Raw genomic sequence first — 19,224 nt, 5'->3', positions numbered from 1 at the left:
GTTGTTTCTCTCTCATTCATAAATTCTCACTGCTCTCTTCTGTGGCTGGCAAAGCTGTTACCATTGCACTGGGTTTCTTTTTCCCCTTCTCAACTATGTTATCACAGAGGTGCTACCACATTCGCTGATGGACTTGAACTTGGCCATTGGCAAGTCCATCTTGGAGCCAGTTGGCATTGGCTCTGTCGGACATGGGGAAAGTTTCCAGCAGCTTCTCACAGAAGCCACCCTTGTAGCCTCCACAGTACCCAAGCCTGGTGATGCAAATCCAATTTACAACCATTTTGCTTTTTGTGCCGTTTTCTGAATCTGTAAATCTACAGTCTATACTTATCTAAAAAAAATTGGCCTCATTTGTATTTCAAAATTGTATTCAGTGCAACACCATAGGTATGGTAACTGTACATTTGCTAAAGAATGCCTAATATTGATTTTGATTAAGAAAAGTCATTACCAATGCCAATAAAATCAGAATAAAAGTGTCTGTAGAGGGAAGGTTGCATCAACCCAGCCAAATGATCAAGAGAATTTTTCTCACAGGTACAAACTTTACGTAAAGTGGAATATTCATAGACTACTGGTGCTCAACATAAGATTAATAACCCTGTAAATGCATGTATATGTAGTTCATAGAGTTTTATATAAACTACTCAGATGGATCTCATAATTCAAATAGATCTTAGATGCATGGAGTTGCACTGACATCTATTGCTTTCTGTTGGTGGACTGTAAAATATCAGTACTACACTTCTAATTTAGAGCCTCATTTAAGCACCTGAAGCTAGATGAGATTAATTCAACACAGATTCAGTCTCTGTTGATACATCCTTACACACAACTAGAGTTCTTAGGTGCAGCAGCAACAAAAATATCATCAGACTTCTTTCTCTGTCATCTTGTTGTCATATTGCAATAAACTCCAGATATGGACTGCAAAAAATAATAAAAGTAATATATTTATAATATGGTTTGCATACAATAATATGTGCACTCAAAACAAACTTGTATGATAGAATACAGCATGGAAGAGAAAACTTATACAGCGTTTTCTCATACCATGGTCACTCAATCATTTGACTCCCTCTCTTCCTAAATCTCCAGTTAGGGTAACTAAAAATTAAGTGATAAGGTCTTATTTTGGAAAACAGATGCTGTTTCACCACACTTTAGCGTCTGAAGAAACGTCTCTGCAGAAATGAGATACATCTTTGACAGCATTATTTACATCCACTTCAAATATGAGGTTCTAGGAGAGATGTTTCAAGGAAAAAGAAATCTGATGCAATTAGTTTATCACATTTGTACTTAACATAATGAAGGGTTTACAAAGGTGAATAACCCTAGTTGCAGATTAGGAATATTCTTTAATATTCTTATTATTCTAAAATAAGTACTGATAATAATGTGACTATTAATACTATCTAATGACAACAAGCAAATATAATGTAAGAAAATTTAATATTATGTTACTAACATAATTAAAAACCAGTTGCTGCTACTTTGAAAAACATGTTATTATTTATATGTTTCAAGTCAAAGAATTCAGGAACTAGAATCAGTGATAACAAGTTATGTTCTCTTACATTATCCTCTGCTTCTCAGAAAGAAATAATAAACATCAGTTGCAATTGAATATAAGGAAGTAGTATTGATATCTTAATTGTTTCTCACTAAAATATAGAAAAATTATATGTTATAGGAAATGATAAATGCTTTAAATGTACTTTCTGTCTAACTAAAGGTGAAAATTAAAAATTTGGAAGAGTTTTTTCCATCATAGCTAATGAAAATTTCCATCACAGTAATGAAAATATGTTCAACAATAATTAGGAAATAATGCAAAATAAGGAAAAACAAAACAAAACAAACAAAAAAAACAAACAAAAAAACCCAAACAAACAAAAACCCCAAAACAAAAACAAACCCCAAACCCCAAATATTTCAAGTTTTCAACAATCAGGTACAATATGAGGCTGATAATTTCATTGTAATCCAGATGTTCCCAATGTTTCTTTTCAATGGAATCTTTTCCACAGATAAGCTAAATCCTCAAGTTCTGCTGATCTATGACAATTCCAAACCACTGAGTGATCATGACTTAATCCATTGTTATCAGTAAGCATTAAGATGTATTTTCACAGAATCTGAGTATGCCAAATGGAAGGGACCCACAAGGATCATGAAGTCCAACCCTTAGCCCTGCACAGGACCATCTCCAAGTCACATCATGTGCCTGAGAGTATCATCCAAATGCTTCTTCAGCTCTGTCAGGCTTGTGACCTGGTGAGCCTGTTCCAGGACCCAGTCACCCTCTGGGTGAAGAACCTCTTTCTAAGATCTAACCTAAACCTCCCCTGACATAACTTCAGGCTATTCTCTTGGGTCCTGTCACTGGTCACCACAGACAAAAGATCAGTGCCTGCCCCTCCTCCTTCCCTCATGAGGAAGTTGTAACTGCAATGAGATTTCCCCTCAGCCTCCTTTAGGCTGAACAGACCAAGTGACCTCAGCTGCTCCTCATACGGCTTCCCTTCAAACCCTTCACCATCTTCGTTGCCTTCCTTTGGACACTCTCTAATAGCTTAATATCTTTCTTATTTTGTGGTGACTAAAACTGCACACAATACTCAAGATGAGGCCGCACCACTGCAGACCAGAGCAGGACAATCACCTTTTAATATGAATAACACAGTGACAGAAACAGCCAATCTGAATTGAAGGCTCTAATGAAATCATTCATGAAATATGAATATCCATGTAGTGTGAGGAAAGCAGCTAAATCTAATCTTAGTAAAATAGTGAATATTTTTTCTTTGTAAAGAGTATTGATATAAACTTATTTTCTAGTTTTCAAAGGAAAATTAAGGTACTTAATATCTTAGTTTTATCACTTCAAAAATGCTGTTTTCTTATCAAGCTGAAATTTTGTCAAGTCACTAAATGGTAACAATGATATTTTGTAATTATTAAGTACAGCCTTTTTCACACAAGAGGTTAGTTTCCCTTATTTATGGTTTGACAACTTTTCTATTATCTATTCCCATATATTTGCCTACTTTTAATCTCTCCTTTTGACAGCCTCTGTCTTTCAAATTCATGTTTAATTTTGTGCTTACCTATGTCTTAGCAATTGTCAGAATATGAAGTTCTGGTATAAACACAGTTGCACTGATATAAAGAAAACTTTCTTTGGGTACGTTAACAAACTTAGCTAGGTAAATAAGCATGAGACCTAAAGCTCCACTTTGAGAGAAATGAGCTTTCAAAGAATTATCCTACTGATTTCATAAACCCATTTCAGAATAGGATGAATCCCTCTCTGGAGTTGCCTATATCTTTCTCTCAAGAGTAAAAAAGTTTTATACTGCCACAAAGTACTAAATATTTAAGTATATAAGTATATATATATATACGAAGAGCTCAAACTATGTGATACATAATAGATGACATGAGTTACTCTATAAGTAAAATTACTTTGAAGATTTATTCCTGTTGAGACCAAGAAAAAGGATCATTGCAGTCTTATCTGTATGATCATGTCCTTCTTAAGCCTCTTCTTGATAGCACACAGAGGGGAACCTGAGTCCTTTCTAGAGACATCCTCCCTCAATGGAAATGGTAATCTGTCTCATAGCAACAAAAATTTGTCAGTAAGCAGGTGGAGCCTGCAACTTCACTCCTTCCAGATGTAGATCTCCTTTGGATCTGGTCAGCTCAGCACCATGTGCTCAATACTCAACAACAGGGTTTCAAGCCAGCTGCCTTTTCTACTTCGTTGCAACTTCCTCCCACAGATCACATCATTTGCCATGTGTTTAGGGCCCATCTGCACTCAGTTTTTTGGAAGGTAACCTGTAATAGCAGTTGTGTGCCTGAGGACCAGGTGTTTCTTAGTTCTTGTCCTAAGCACATTCAGCGAATTCATTCAGAAAATCTGCACAGGTTTTTTATCTTTTTTGTAGCATAAACCTTATGTGGGCAACCCTATGAAAAATAGCAAATCAAGATATAAAGCCAACAAAACTGTGGCAAATGAGGAAAGTGAAGTAGAGGTTGACCCTTATTTGAGAAGGAATGAAGGTGGTAAGCAGGGTGAACCTGGGAGGAGAAAAAAGTAAATAGTGTGATAGTGATTGTAGGATGTTCCTGTTGACCAGCCCTCCACAAGTTCAGTGGAGTTTGCAGCAGAACAACAAATCTGTCTTTTCTCTGACATTTGCATCTGATTTCACTCTTTGGCTCAGGCACTTGGATTGCTCTCCCTACTACTGCCAAGGCAATGTTAAGAGGGGATGGATGAGATACCCTGATGACATAACAACTGATACATACACAGAGAGGACGGAAGATTCATTTCCTGAAGAAATCGGGCTGAGGAGCCTCTCTGGCATTTCATTGTTCTTTTACTAGGATTTGGTTTTTGTTTTACAATATCATGCAATGACTTATAATAGTGTTGTTAATTCACATTTTCATTGGTCTGAGGTAAAAAGCAAATGCCAGCGGAGTTCCTGTGCCAAAATATTCCACTGAGGCTTTGCTCTTCACTGTCTCTGCTGCAGGCAGGTGCCCCGCACAGAGTAAATGTGCTAATATTTTTATATGATGAAGCTTTATGTTGAAATTAGAATAATATGGAATGATCAAAATGTAAATTGAGTTTTCACACTCGGTGGCAATGCTTTTCATGATTGCCATTCAATCTTAACTACAATTTTCTCATTACCTTGAAAGTTCTCCTTTAATAAAAATGATCCAGTATGGGCTGATAATTGGCACAATGAGTTATATCTTTCAAAGTTTGTGGTAAAGTGTTACTTCTAAAATAAATGATTATGTCCTTTCCACATTCTCACATTCCAATAATTTCTGCCTGCCAGAATGGTGGTCTTGAAGTAGAATGAAAGTAGCCCCTTACAAACAGAATTAGGTGTATGCTGCACACAGATTTTGAATGGTGACAAAGTTCACAGGACAATCAGTGAAAATTCTCTGGAGTTCCTAAAGTGTTATGTTGGTGCTAAACCTGACACAGCCAGCAAGTTCAGTCAGCTGCAGTTTCCCTTGTCCTTGCTTGATGTTTCATTTTCCATTTCTTCATCAAGTAAGGTTCATCTACTCTATAAATGGTTGCTAAGTCTAACTTTTTTCTTCTTTTTTTAGGAAACATGAAGTCTGTTTCAAAGCATAAATGGAGAAGAGTGCACGTGAGCTATATGCTTTGGATGGCAGATGATTTATGAGTCTTGACAAGGCAATTTACAGATTTTCTCTTTCTGCATTCAGAATATGGTTTGTGTTTAACAGGAACTGCTATTAATTACCACATGAAACAAATTCATTGTTGCTGTGACATAAAATATGGGAGATTATTTTTAAAAGTACATACTTGATCATGTATCATAGTTGAATGAATCAGTGTAAAGGAAATTTGATAATGATTTTTCCCAGCTTTTGGTGTATAAACCAAAGCAAAATCCTCTTTCTCTGATAAGTAAAAATAAAGGCGACAACAAAGGGGAAAAAATAAAACATTCACATCAAGTTAGTTAATTAAATATATCTTGGCAGTTTCAGTCATATTTAAAGTCAACTTTGGCAGACTACACGCCTGGATTTGCTGTATTTCTGTTCTAATAATAATGCAACATAATGTAAGAGGATTGTTTCAGTGAAGTATTTACTACCAAAGAGAAAATTGTTTTTATAATTATGCATCCCTGCTAAAATTTACAGAAATATTGAAGACCGTAAAGAAGTCATCAATAAATTACAAGGTTTGAATTCTCCCAGTAACAATCTGTTCAACACTTTCAGTACTGTTAAAAGGATTTAGATACCTGCATTGAAGGATAAGCATAGCTGATTGTATTTTTCATTGTAATTTGCATTGTCGTTTATCCTGCTAAGGGTTTCTACTTTAAATTTTCATTTATTATAATTTTTTATTTTTTAGTGGTTTTAAAAACAAAATAGATGTGAAATTTCTGTGATAGAACATATGTGAATGACCAAAAAACCCTTAATTTCTCTCTTCTTTTATTCACTCCATATGTAAAGTTCAGTATTCCAGCCATGTGGCAAATTGTCTAACTCAAATGAGGCTTTTTCTGCACTCTAGGTAGATAGATAGATAGATACTTACATATATACACACCCTTAAACTGTCATGATGTTTACATTTTTCTCCACTTGGAATTCAGCTGGTCATTAAAAAATACACTATCTTCTCAGTAGAGAAACCTACTTTTCTATTACAACAAAAATTATAAACCCAAATGGTATAAACCTCTCTAACAAAGACTTTATATTAACACTTACATGTACACCTGTTTTCTGATCCATATTGTCCATAATACTTAATAACTTCTTAAAAAATAACTGATTTTGCTTCTTGACATTTTGGGAAGTCAAAATACTTTTTTCAGGAGGCTACTCTGCTGCTCTAAAAATAAAAAAACTTTGTCTTGATATCATTTGCACCAGCTAGACCTATTTTATGGTAGCAATGGCTATGTTATGTTTTACACTAGGAAGCGAATATGTAAATAAAGAACGATCTTAAACAGATAGTTTGCAGACAAAGAGAAACTAAATCTTCCTCTTTTTGAAGCTAGAATAGCAATAATATGTAATTTTGAAGAGGATTATTTGTTAGTGATGGAAGAACATATTTATTTGTTGTGTTATTTGTGCTATCTGTATCCGTGCAATGAAAGGTAATTAGGTGCCGTACTTCCTTGTGATGCAGAGGGATTACTGTGCTCTGAACTATGTATCTGCTGAGTATAGAAAAGGCCACTTCTTGAGAGACATCTGTTAGTTTGGATGTTACTCAGTTTCTGTTCCCCACCAAGCTCATCATTACAAATGAGAGAATGGGTCATTGGCAGGAAATACTCTGCCCAAGTTATTCTTACTATGTTGAGCATATGGCTCCATTATCTGTCACTGCTTAAAATGTCACAACATTTTATCTTGTTGCTAAAATGCTTCTTGATTTCTAAATGCTCAAGAGATATAAAAAATTCTCAAGGATCAATTTGATCATGAGAGCTTTGCTTCCTAGGCTTTACAAGAATATTTTTTTTTCCTCTTAGGACCATGAATTCTAATTAAAACAAGTATAAGACATTTAAAAAAGTGTATTATGCTTAATGCCACTAATTATATTTTTTTCTAATGAATGTCTCTAATTAACAGAAAGTTACCCTTTGAGACAAAACATTTAAAAAACTCCATTCAAGCACTTTCTATCTGCTCTGTCAATTCTTGCCTAATTTTTCATATTTAAAAAATAAGAAATGGACTGTTTTATATTTTCTGGGTTTTCCTGTGTTTTTTTGTTTGGTTTTTTTTTTGTTTGTTTTTTTTGTTTGGTTGGTTGGTTGTTTTTTTATCCAAGCTTTAAGGTAATTCATTCCAGAACTAGTTCTGTAAGAGTGACCTGGAAAATAATTGAGAATACAAAAGTGTGACATTTTAAATCATATTAGGAGACATCCAGTGCTTGGAATACTTAGCTGAGTGGTATAAAACAGTGAAGAATTGAAGAGATGATTAAGTCAATTAATAAAGCCACAGGGAACTACAAAGTATTTGCAACGTCACCCTGACATGACATAATGTACTCCTGTATTGATGCAACATCACAGTGAAAACATTGCAAGGCAATATTAAGGCATCCTGCTCTGATTATTTTGTGGTTCTCCATGACTATCTGAACTATTTTTCTTATATTTGTTCTCTTTCCTCTTACTCATAACTTGGGGGACCCAGATTATTTCACTTTGTATATCTCTTTCCCTCTTTTCTAAACTCCTTTTTCACTATAGTGGTTTTGTTTGTTTGGTTGGTTGGGTTGTTGGGTTTTTTTTCTGTTTTTTTCAGTAAGCTGGGTTTATTTGTTCATAGCTTTATGAATTTATTAAGGCAACTGCAGAGATCTTACTCTCTGGGTATTTTCTGGTCATACACAATAGAGAAAGAGCTTTATAGAGTCTTACTGACTGTTTAGGAACTGTAGGCAGGGATCAAAAAACATACTCCAGAAGGATCCCACTAACTCAGCCCTTTGTTAGCCTTGATAATATGATTATAATGTGAGGAAATATATTGACTTTTAAAAAGGAAGATCTTCAAGCTTTTGGTATCTCAAATTTCAACCCTAAGGCAAGATGTCAGAGGTACAGATTCGGCACAGCATATGGCTTTAAAGTTGTTATTACAGATTTAGAGCATACAGCCATTTTCTGTTCTGTGAAATTACTTCCCATGAAATATAGTCTTCAATTTGCATTTTACTCCTCTATTCGCCTTTATTTTATCCTCTCTATATATTTTAACTCCCACAGCACTCACTACTGGATAATACTAGCTGATGAGTAAGCAATATGAAGGCAGCACAGACACTATCATTACTAAGTTTCATTTTCTAGTCTCTGAAGATGCAGCCACCAGTTTTGTTGCAAAGAACAATGACTTGTATTGCACATGAGATATGTGGATACTCAAAGTGAGTTTTATAAGATGGTCAGTATGAACTTAAAAGGGAAATATAATGATGTGTCCCACAGAAGGTATTACAGTAGTTAAAGGTAAATTTGGGAGATTTATGGTTGAAGAATATACAAAATAAAATAAGGATGGGGGAACTTTCCCTGTTCCTCATATTTTTTCACATGGTAGCCTGAAACAGTCTGAACACAAAGGCAGGAAAAAATTTATAGAATAAGTGGGCAAAGAGTATCCTGGATGTGTTTCTACCCCATAGACATGAGAGCTGCTCAAAGGTCAAGAGTTAATTTTGACCTAGGAAGACTGTGATTTGGATTCTAGTAGATTAGATGCAGCAAATGAAACCTTGGGAGTAGTAAAACAAGTTACATATCTGATGAACAATGGTGAGTACAGGAGGATTGTAGAAAAGCAGAATGATATTTTTCAAAGCCATCCAGTTCAATAAATGTTTCATTCCTGTTAAAAACCAGAGAAACCAGGAGTTGAGGCTGAAATTCATCTGATGTAAAACTTAAGGAACTGACTTGAAGAGCTTAGCTGGTCACCTATAGTTCCCTTTACTGTAAATAAAGACGAATTAGAACATCTAATTCATTTCATTATAATGGAAATAGCTAAAATAGGTTAGATTAATCACACCCTAAAAGGCATTAATAACCTCTTTTTTACAAAAAGCCTTTCTGTTGAGCTTTGCTCTGGATGTATACATCATAGATACTTAAAGTTAAGCTACATACATCTTTTCTTCAGCATACAATTCTTCCACGAACCTTTGAAAGATTTCAGAAGTATTTAAACCAGTAAAAACTTATAAAATTGAAATGCAGAAGATTGCAACGTTTACATCTGTACATTTTTTCCTACACTGTGCAAGAAACAATCACAGATATAAATAACAATTGAGACAAATATTCCACAGATATATCGCACCAACAATGAATCCACAAAACACTTCTGAATGTTGCAGACAAGTAAGCAAATTAAAAAAGTATTATTAATAATGGTAATATTGATGTAAGAAAAACTGCCTTCAGTAAAAGTAAAACTAATCATTAAATTATGCCTTTTTAAAATGATACCTAAAGACCCTTTTAGTTTTTTTGATTTTGCTAATTTTTATAAGCTTTATATGTAATTATAGTAGAAGTAGATTTTAGAAGTAGCTATATTATATCCCTCACCACTTAGCACAATAGTTTTTATATTCCCTACCCCATCACCCCATTCTATGTTCCCATATCAATCCTACCCCTGAATTCCAGTAGAAAATGTTTAGTCTTTTGTCAAGGTAGGCCTCTTCTGTTTGAGGACATCTAATCCTGGCCTTAACTGCAAGAGTACAGTCAAGAACTGGGTGATCGTGTACCCTCTGTGCTCTGAAGAAGATGAAGGTGATGAAGAGGTGGTCCCGAAAAACACCCCAGACCCAATTTCTAGGGGGTGGGTTGGGGGTGGACCAAGGAAAAAGCTATGGGTAGAAACACTTCGGATTGGTCGGGCAGTATTATGAATTGTAACATCTCAGGTACGGAAGGTGCACACGTCTTGTGATCTTTATGCCTAGGCACAAATTAAACCCTTTTCTTATCTCATCCCCAATTAACTGCTCCGGAGTTTTTTTTCTCAGCTCCTGACAGGCAACAAAAATAATTTTCTGAGAAGCAGAAAGTGATAAAAAATTATCACCTGCATTCTTCTTTGTCCTCCTCTGACATGCTAGCATGGTATTTGTTTGTTTAGTATTTCTGCAATAACAGAATAAGGGAAGCAGTAGTTCACAGGATACCCACATAGAGATAGTGAAAATGATAAAGCACAGACTTTTTTTTTTCATGTAGAACCCAACAAATATTCCTCTGTGTCTCTGTCAGTAATATTCCTAAAGAACACCTTCTTTTTTCTGTATTTGTGATTGAATATTTTTTTATTTCAGAAAAGAATGGCTGTTGCTGCTGGTAACTTTTTAAATAATTTCATACAGAAAAATCATGTGCCTTCAAATACAGCAAAGAGCATCTCTGTTACGCAGTTTGAAGTGAAGTTTGGGATAAGCTTCCAGGAGAATACCCAGTGGCTAAGACTGAGGATTGTTGTAACTACTAATGAGGTATCATATTTTTCTTGCTGTAAATTTGTAAAACTACAGTTTTTCATTTCTTTATTTTACTGTATCATGATCTTGTCACTCTTGTCACATTATCATGTGACCCTACAATACAACTCAGTAACATTTTTAACTCACTAATAATGATTTCCAAATTCTATCTCTTCTGCCTCTAAAGCAGAAATCACCTTGGCTGTGATGCCTATACAGGACAATTGACAGAAGAGTCTCACATGGAAAATATTCCTAACTAAATGTCCTTATTCAGCACCATTCATGAACTCTGTATCATTGAGATTTCCTGAAAGGGTGAAATTATTTCTCTCATCAAACAGCATGAAATACTGGCCTATGAATACTTGTCTGTACCTCTTACCCTCAAATTTCAGATGTCTAATACTTACATCTAAAGTTGTACTTTTTTTAATATTTTTTTTTTTTTGTGTGTGGGTGTACGTGTTTGTTTTTTGGTTTTTTTTGGTTTAATATCCCAGATTTTTTTGGGGTCTTTTGTTTCTTATATGTAGAAAAGTGTGACTAGGTCGGAGAATATGTCATAGCCTTATCTCCTGATAACATATTTAGAAAATCTCTTACAATATAATGTTAGGCACAAAACTCTCTTTGGAAATCTTCAGAAGCCACAAACTTTTTTCACATATTTTATAAGAATTAAGGCAATTCCCTAAATGGGACCAAATGTTCATTTCTGTAGGTAGAATTTAGACGTCTACAATGCAGAGGTCTACATCTGAGCTAAACTGAAAGATCTTCATGGTCAAGTCTCAATCAGGCTGAACAAAGAGCTTTGGCTGGAAATCAGGAAAATAAAGAGAGCTTATATAAAGAGTTACGTAAATCATAATATGCAGCAATGAAAAACTTTTTGAGAGACAAAACCTTAATTGCAAATGCATAACACCTTTTTTTCTGCTAAATTTTGGGAAGCAGGAGATTTACGAATTATTGACTGTTGTGAATGTAATCCAAAACTATATACAGAAGCATCATTATCCCTGTACTGTACATCCATTTACTGAGGCAGAGAAGAGAAAACTAATATTAGCAAAAGCACCCACATGAATCACAAGTGTGGTTATATTTGAAATTAAGGTACTGCTTTTAGTTGTCTTCAAGTTAAAGTCTTTGTATACGTTAGATATTATAGTCAGTGAAAAAAGATTACCTTAACCAAAGATGCATTAATTACTTCACTTAAATATAAGAATCTAATGACATTTAAGACACCCTAGGATATTTGAGAAATATGCAAAGGTCCAACAGTGGGAGTCTGGTTACTTTCTGGAGTGGTAGGTGGGTGTCAGAGAGAATTCCCTAGGTCAACCAAAATTACATTAAACATCTCTATGTGAGCAGTTGAATCAAGTTCTACATTTCTACATTAGACTGATTCAATACTATTGAAGACTTCATGGACTGTATTGACATGGTCTCTACTAGTTATAATCTATGTCATTAATATGTCTACAGATGGACATCCAACTATAATTATCTTACTCTTGCACTTGATTATACCACTTAAGCTAAGTCCAGCTGCCTAAATGTCATAATCTCAGGCTGTCTGAGATGCCATACAGTACCCAAGACACTTAAACAGTACTTGCAAATATAGTGTAGTATAGAAGCATTATTGGATATGCGACCTTCACCTTCCAGGGAAGTAGCTACAACCCAACCAGGATATCCTTATGTACCTCAAATGGCCCTGGATACCAGTTTAGTCGACTAAATGAAGCCAGGATACAATTTTTCCAGACTAATTAATGCTTCTAAGTCTGAATATTCTCAGAAGGCTTATTTGTTCACACAGTTTCTAGAAACTAAACCATCATATTTTTATTTAAGCTCTGAAAAATCCAGTTGACAAATTTTTTGTGTTTTAGCCAGAGTATGAACACTCAGAAGCTACTCCAAGCCAAAAGACAGTGAAGAGAAAGACCTAAGCTATTACATGTATGCGGTAAAGCGAGGAAATGTAAATCTTTTGTTAGCCTTCTATTTTGAAGAAACAGCGCAGCAAAGAGTGTTAGTAAATTCACTTCCTAATATTTTTTAATTTAAAAGTGATTAACTGTGTTTCAAATCATAAAGTTTTCTTTCTGTGTTACATCTTTGGTTACTAAAAAAAGAATAATATTAAGGTGTTCTGAAAAGTCTTGATACAATTCTCTGCATGTTCAGTTGTATAATCATTAAGATAGAAATTTTTTTAACAGAAATCTGGCTTTTGATTTAGCAAAAAGTTAAACTGAGAAGCACAATTAGGGTTGCTAAAGAATTGTTCTTGATACACGAGAACAGAACAATTATGATGTTGAAAAAATTTCCATCACCTGATTAGTACAGTAGAAGTTATGCCTTGTAATTAGTTTACAGTTTACTCTTTTTACCCAGAAAGACAACAATCACTGAGAAGTCTCTTGAAACCCCTATTTCCCTAGCTATTGATAACCCCCATCAATTGAGGGTTTCCCCACATGCAAGACTGAGCACCGGAATCCTCTGGACTGGCAGGAGTTTATGATCTTTACTATGGCTTAACTGAGTTTACCTCTCCTTTCAAGCAAGCCGTGATTGTTTTGCTTTTTGCTGCAGAGAATCATCTGAAATTAATTTTGGGTACTTTCTAATTTGTTTTGTCTTCCAAATCTTCTCCTTTCCCCAGCCTGTTCTTTTATAGCTGGAGATAAAAAGAAAGTAACAACCGTGGTACTCATGATATTTTTGCAATTGTTTTGTAGACTTCGGTTTCCCTCTCATTATACTGTCAGAGGTTGAAATGGTTAATGATTTACACGTTCTGAGATTGCCAGGGGACTTTTGCACACTGGGAAGAGGCAGCTGGACCCAATCCCCTTCCGCCAGTGCTGCTGAAGGGGTCGAGTCCTTAAAAGGCAGGAAGAGCCTTGCCCTTCACATGAACTCGGTGTGTCTAGTCTGGGCTGCTGGAGACACTGGAGGTTCACAGCATGGCCTATCAAAACCCATCCTCCCGCCAATCCTGAAAGGCGGGGAAAACCCTTTTACCGTCCCCCTCACAGGAATTCTGTGTGTGCCCTGGAGACTTTGGGGGTTTGTGGCATGGCCCATGACACTATTCCATAGGAAAACTCCCCACCTCGGGGAGGTGCAAAGGTGTTCTGGAAGTATATAATGACTCATAACTTCTTTGAGCGTGTGGGTTTTTCTCTCTTCTAGCCCCTGTGGATCAAGACCACAACTTCGGCTGATGGGCATGGAAGCTGCAACTGCCAACTTTCATCGCTGGACCCCATGGGCAGTGACTATGTATATCTTTCCATCTCTATTCTTTCTTTGCCTTTCTCTCCCTTATGCATTTTCCCAAAGGTTATCTTTATGCCGTATTGCTATCTCTGTGCCATATTGCTATAGATGATAGATATAGATGATAACACCTGAAATGGTTACATACCTGTTTACCTTTGAAACAAAAGTGTCCTAAAATAAACCCTACATATATATGTTTTCAAACACCCATTATTCCGTGTCGTTTCACTCTAATCCACTCCAACGGATTTATTAATAAGAACCTAGCTTATCCTCCCCTTCCGTAGGGCAGGTCGTAACAGATACCTAGAGTAGAAATGAAAGAACACCAAGTCCCAGCGCTATTCCTTTTTGCAGGGTTACTGGGAGTAGGGCTGAAGTACAAGAACTCTGTACCTTACATGAGGAAAATGTAAAAGGATTGCTTTTCATAATAAACTATTTTGATCTTTCATTCTGTTGCAGGCTAGCTTGCTCAAAAAAGAAAGCAAAGACAATGCAAGACTTGCAGATTAGTTCAATGATATGCTTTGTCAGATAATATGATGAGTTTTTTAAATCTGTAATATTAACATTGATAATTTATAAGGGGAATTGACTCCTTAAGATTTGATCATGTTCTGGTTCAGACAAATAAGGTTTTAAAAAAATGGGGTCACTTGATTTTAACAGTTTGACAGAGAAGTCAGAGATCTCTCTCCCTCACAGCCTTCTTTCTTACTGTACACTAGTTAGCACCTTACTTCACTGAAGATTCCTCAGATCAAAGCATTCTTTTTAACAATAGCTCATGGACAGAAATGAGAGGTGGAAACAGATAAAGTAGAGAAAAAGTGAATGAGAACATAAGCTGTGAAGATTTCAACATTGCTCTAATTCTCAGGTAAGGCAGCAGCACTAGAGGTAGTCCTGGCAAGAGATCTGTCTCATTGTTTTGCAAATGATGATACAATGATACTACAATGCAAGATAAGCAAAAAACAGCTGAATTTTTATTTTATTGTTACTCAGTTTTCTGTTTTAACCTTTCTTTTTCAGGATATTTAGGTATTTTTAAACCACTAGTGTTAAGTGAGTAAGGGTAACCTAGCTAGAAGGTATTCCTAAAACTTCAAATTATAATGCCTTCAAAAAGTAAAAGAAATTAAAGGGGAAAAAAAAGTCATACAAAATCAGAAAAAATAGACAATTTATAAAGTTTTCTAACATCTACATCTGCTGGGTCAATATACGATTTTGAAAGGCATATTTGAGATTCCCTTGTAATTGCTAATTTGATATCACATTGTAAAGGGGACTACAGATGTCAAACAGGGAAAAATATTAATAGAAGATACAAAAAAAGATTTTTTTAAAAAGCACAGTAAGCTGAAGAATAGAATGAGAACAGATTGGAAGTACTGTCTGAGAAACTAGACTATACTCTGGTAAAATGAGGTAAAAGAAAACTCTGCATGCATGCATAACTGAAGAAAACAGGTCTGTTCTTTACCTTTGACTTTTTTTCAGTGATTGCATTTGGAAATGATCAGAGGTGCTTTTTTTTCTTCTATTGAATAGCTTCTGGGCACAAATTATTTTTCACTTAAACCCACAGATGTAGCTTTCACAGAGTGTATGTTCTTTAATTGAAAAAAATCATTATACAAATTTGAGTTAAAGAAGCTTTTGTGTCATCACCACATAATTGATATTCCTCTGAAGACACCAAAGAGCATGAGTATTAATTTAAGTTTAAAAAAAGTCAAAATTCTAATGAAGGTCCTAAGTACAAGTTGAATTTTTTTCTTTTTTTCCCCTTTTATCATGAAGACAAAGACTAGTACTGCAAATCACAATTAGTGGTACTAAGACAATTTGGAGGCCAGTAGCTATTGGTGTACCCCAGGGTTCAATATGGGGTTCTGTCCTATTTAACATCTTCATTAATATTTCAGATAATGAGGCAGTGTACACTCAGCAGGTTTGCTGATGGTGCAGGGTTGGGAGGAGTTGCTTATACTCCAGAGGTTTGTACTGTCAAGTAGAGGGATCTCAGAAGGCTGAAGGAATGGACTGACAGCAATCTTAAGAAGCTCAGTAAAGGTAAATGTAAAGTCCAGCATCTGGGGAGGAATAACATTCCTTCATCCCTTGACAAACTGGGAAAAGTGGTGAGATTGCAATAGGATTCACTGAAAGAAGTTTTGCGCTATGGTTTCCCAAAACAAAATAGGAAGAAAATGTGACCTAAACTGTGAAAAATGTAACCTCCATTATGTGAGTTGGTGGTCGCGATCTCCCCCACCACAATTACCTTTTACCCAGGCAGAGCTGATTTCAGCACAGTTGCTGAGTTGGCCCAAAAATTCTGCATTATTTTTGTCCCTTATCAATGATACATTCTTCTTCCTCAGCTTCATTAACCTCCTCCTAGGTCTCAGATAACACTCTGGATGATTGTACCACCTTTATCTTATCTAAAGTTCCTGCTGTGGTCGCTTAACTTACAGTCCACGTTTCAAGTATCCATGAAGGCATATTTAGAGGGGTCTTCAGTGGTTGTCTGTCCCATAACTTGGGGTGATCTTCGTTTGACCAACGATATGCACATGAGCACTTGCTTCTTTGCACAGTTTCCCAAAGTGAGAATTTTTGTCTGGATGCAGACAAGGATATGCTATTACCCAGATATTACCCAGGATATGCTAGCCAGATCTCACCTCCACTAGGCCTGGAGATAGCACCATCCTGTCACTCCATTCGGTGCTTATTTCATGGCAAAGCCCTTCTGTGGTTTGAGAGAGGCAACTGTGATCTTTAAGTCCTTACAACTCCGTTGTTTTTCTCCCTACTCTTTTATGCAGTCTTTTTAGCATTCTCAGTTTTCAAGAACTTCTGAATTTATGAAACGTGGCATTTTAGTTCTTTTTGTTCAACAAAACTGTGAAACACACAGGACTTTCTCTTCTTGCACATCATAACGTTCACATTAGGAGCATGTGGCTGCACTCCTTAAAAACCGCCTACAGTTCATGCAGGTTCTGTATAAGACTTCCTCTTTCCAAAGACTTTTTTAAAGACAAATTTTCATTTAGCGTTTCTTTAAAAATAAAGTGAAGACAAGGTAGGGAACCCTAGAGCTGTTTCAGATGAACCTAATCCCTGTTTTAGAACTTTTTTACAGCATTGTAATAACCACAAGTCAAATGGAGTGTCCAGTGATAAACAGCAGCCTGTAAACTCAGCAAATTATTTTATTCTCTAGACACCCATTCTTACATTTTATCTGTAGATGTATCTGAAAAGTAACTGTATTTTGGAAAGTAAAACCTTACAAAGCATATTTTTCATCATAGTTTGAGAAGACCTGAGAATAAAAATAATTCTGTTTCACAGACCTCAATTTTCTGTTAATAATATATGTCTTTGAATCTGTCTGTCTGTTTGAATCAATCTGTTTGAATTGAAAGGCAAAATGTTTCAACTGTGAAAAAATGTAGTGGGTTTACCCTGGTTGGACAGCAGACACCCAGGTATCCACCAAGGCCACTCCATCACTCCCCTCTGCAACTGGACAGGGAAGAGAAAATATAACGGAGCATTTTTGGATTAAGATAAGGACTAGGAGAGATTACTCACCAAATACTTCAAAACAGGCTTGACTGGAGATATTAAGTGAATTTGTTACTAACAAAATCAGAGCAGGATAAGAAGAAGTAAAATAAAGCTTAAAAACTCCTTTACCCACTCCTCCCTCCTTCCCTAGGGAGACAGGGTTACAGTCAGTTCATCACAAGTTGTTTCTGCCACTGCTCAGGGACAGGAGTCCTTCTCCTGCTCCGTTGTGGGTTCCCTCCAAGGGGGGATAGTCCTACACGAACATCTTTAATGTGAGTCCATCCCATGGGCAATAGTTCTCCACAAACTGCTGCAACAGGAGTCATTCTTCCACAGGGTGCACTCCTTCAGGCACAGATTGCTCCAGTGTGGGTCCCCCACAGAGTCACAAGTCCTACCAGGAAACCTGCTCCAGTGTGGGCTCCTCTTTCCATGGGTCTGCATGCCCCTGCCAGGAGCTTGCTCCAGTACAGGTTTCCTATGAGTTCACAGCTCTCAGGCATGCATCAGCTCTGGCATCCATCAGCTCTGGCACAGGTCTCCTCCATGGGCTGCAGATGGATCTCTGCATCACCATGGTCCTCCCTGGGCTGCAGGGGGGAACATCCTGCTCTACCATAGGGTGCAAGGGAATCTCAGCCCCAGCACCTGAAGCACCTCCTCCCTTGCCTTCTCCACTGATATTTGTGTTTCCAGAGTTGTTCCTCTCACTTCACTCTTCTCTGACCACAATTATATCTGCACAATAACTTTCTTTTTTTTTTTTTTTTTTTTCCTAAATATATTATCACAGAGGTGTTACCAGCATTTCTGATTGGCCCAGCCTTGGTGAGCAGTGGATCTGACCTGGAATTGGCTGGAATTGGCTCTACTGGACATGGAAGAAGCTTCCAGCAGCTTCTCATAGAAGCCACCCCTGTAGCCCCCCTGCCAAAACTTGGCCATGCAAACCCAATGCAGAAAATTTCTCTGTCTGGAATGCTATGGATTCAAGAAGTTATAAAGTATCTGAGTCTACACCTGGAAAGGTAGACCCTGATCATAGCCCATAAGAACTTGGTCTGCTGAGCAGCTGTGCACTTGGAGCAGGAAATGCAAGTTTTGTGGGGAGTTCTCAACTCTCCACCTGGCAAGCTGAAAGCAAGCCAAGAGTCTTGAAGACTTGGCTAGGCAGAGCAACCTGGGAGTCAGGACTCAGCTCCTAACAGCTTACCATGTGGACTGCTGAAAAGTTGGTAGCCTGGAAGTCCACCAACAGCCTTCATAAAAGGCAGGTGGGTGAGCTAGCTTTGAGGATTACTATTGGAAACCCTTATCCTTTCTGTCACAGCTTTGTTAAAATTGAACTGTCTCCCACAAACACTTTAGTTTTGATGCATTTGTAGTCTCTGCTCCATCTAACAATTTCCAAAACACTGATTCTGGAGTCTTCCATTTGGAAAGTAAGGCTCTTCACAGGAAGACAAATGTTCTCAGAAAACACATACAGTTATATTCAACTGGCAAACAAAACTCCATACTAAACTAATCAAAATATTCTTTCATGCATGGCGAATGAAATCTTCTTTGACTGGCTTCTTTTCAATATTTTTAGTTTGTTGTGTTGCTCAGCTGCACTTTTGAGATGGAGAATACTGTTTCTTGCTTGTGTGCTTATTTGTCAGATATTTGTCAGTTCTCAACATTATTTT

This window comes from Pipra filicauda, unplaced genomic scaffold (assembly GCF_003945595.2).
Source record: "Pipra filicauda isolate LSUMZ 115617 unplaced genomic scaffold, ASM394559v2 scaffold113_size4260070_pilon, whole genome shotgun sequence".
NCBI lineage: Eukaryota > Metazoa > Chordata > Aves > Passeriformes > Pipridae > Pipra > Pipra filicauda.
This window is presented reverse-complemented; position numbering follows the sequence as displayed.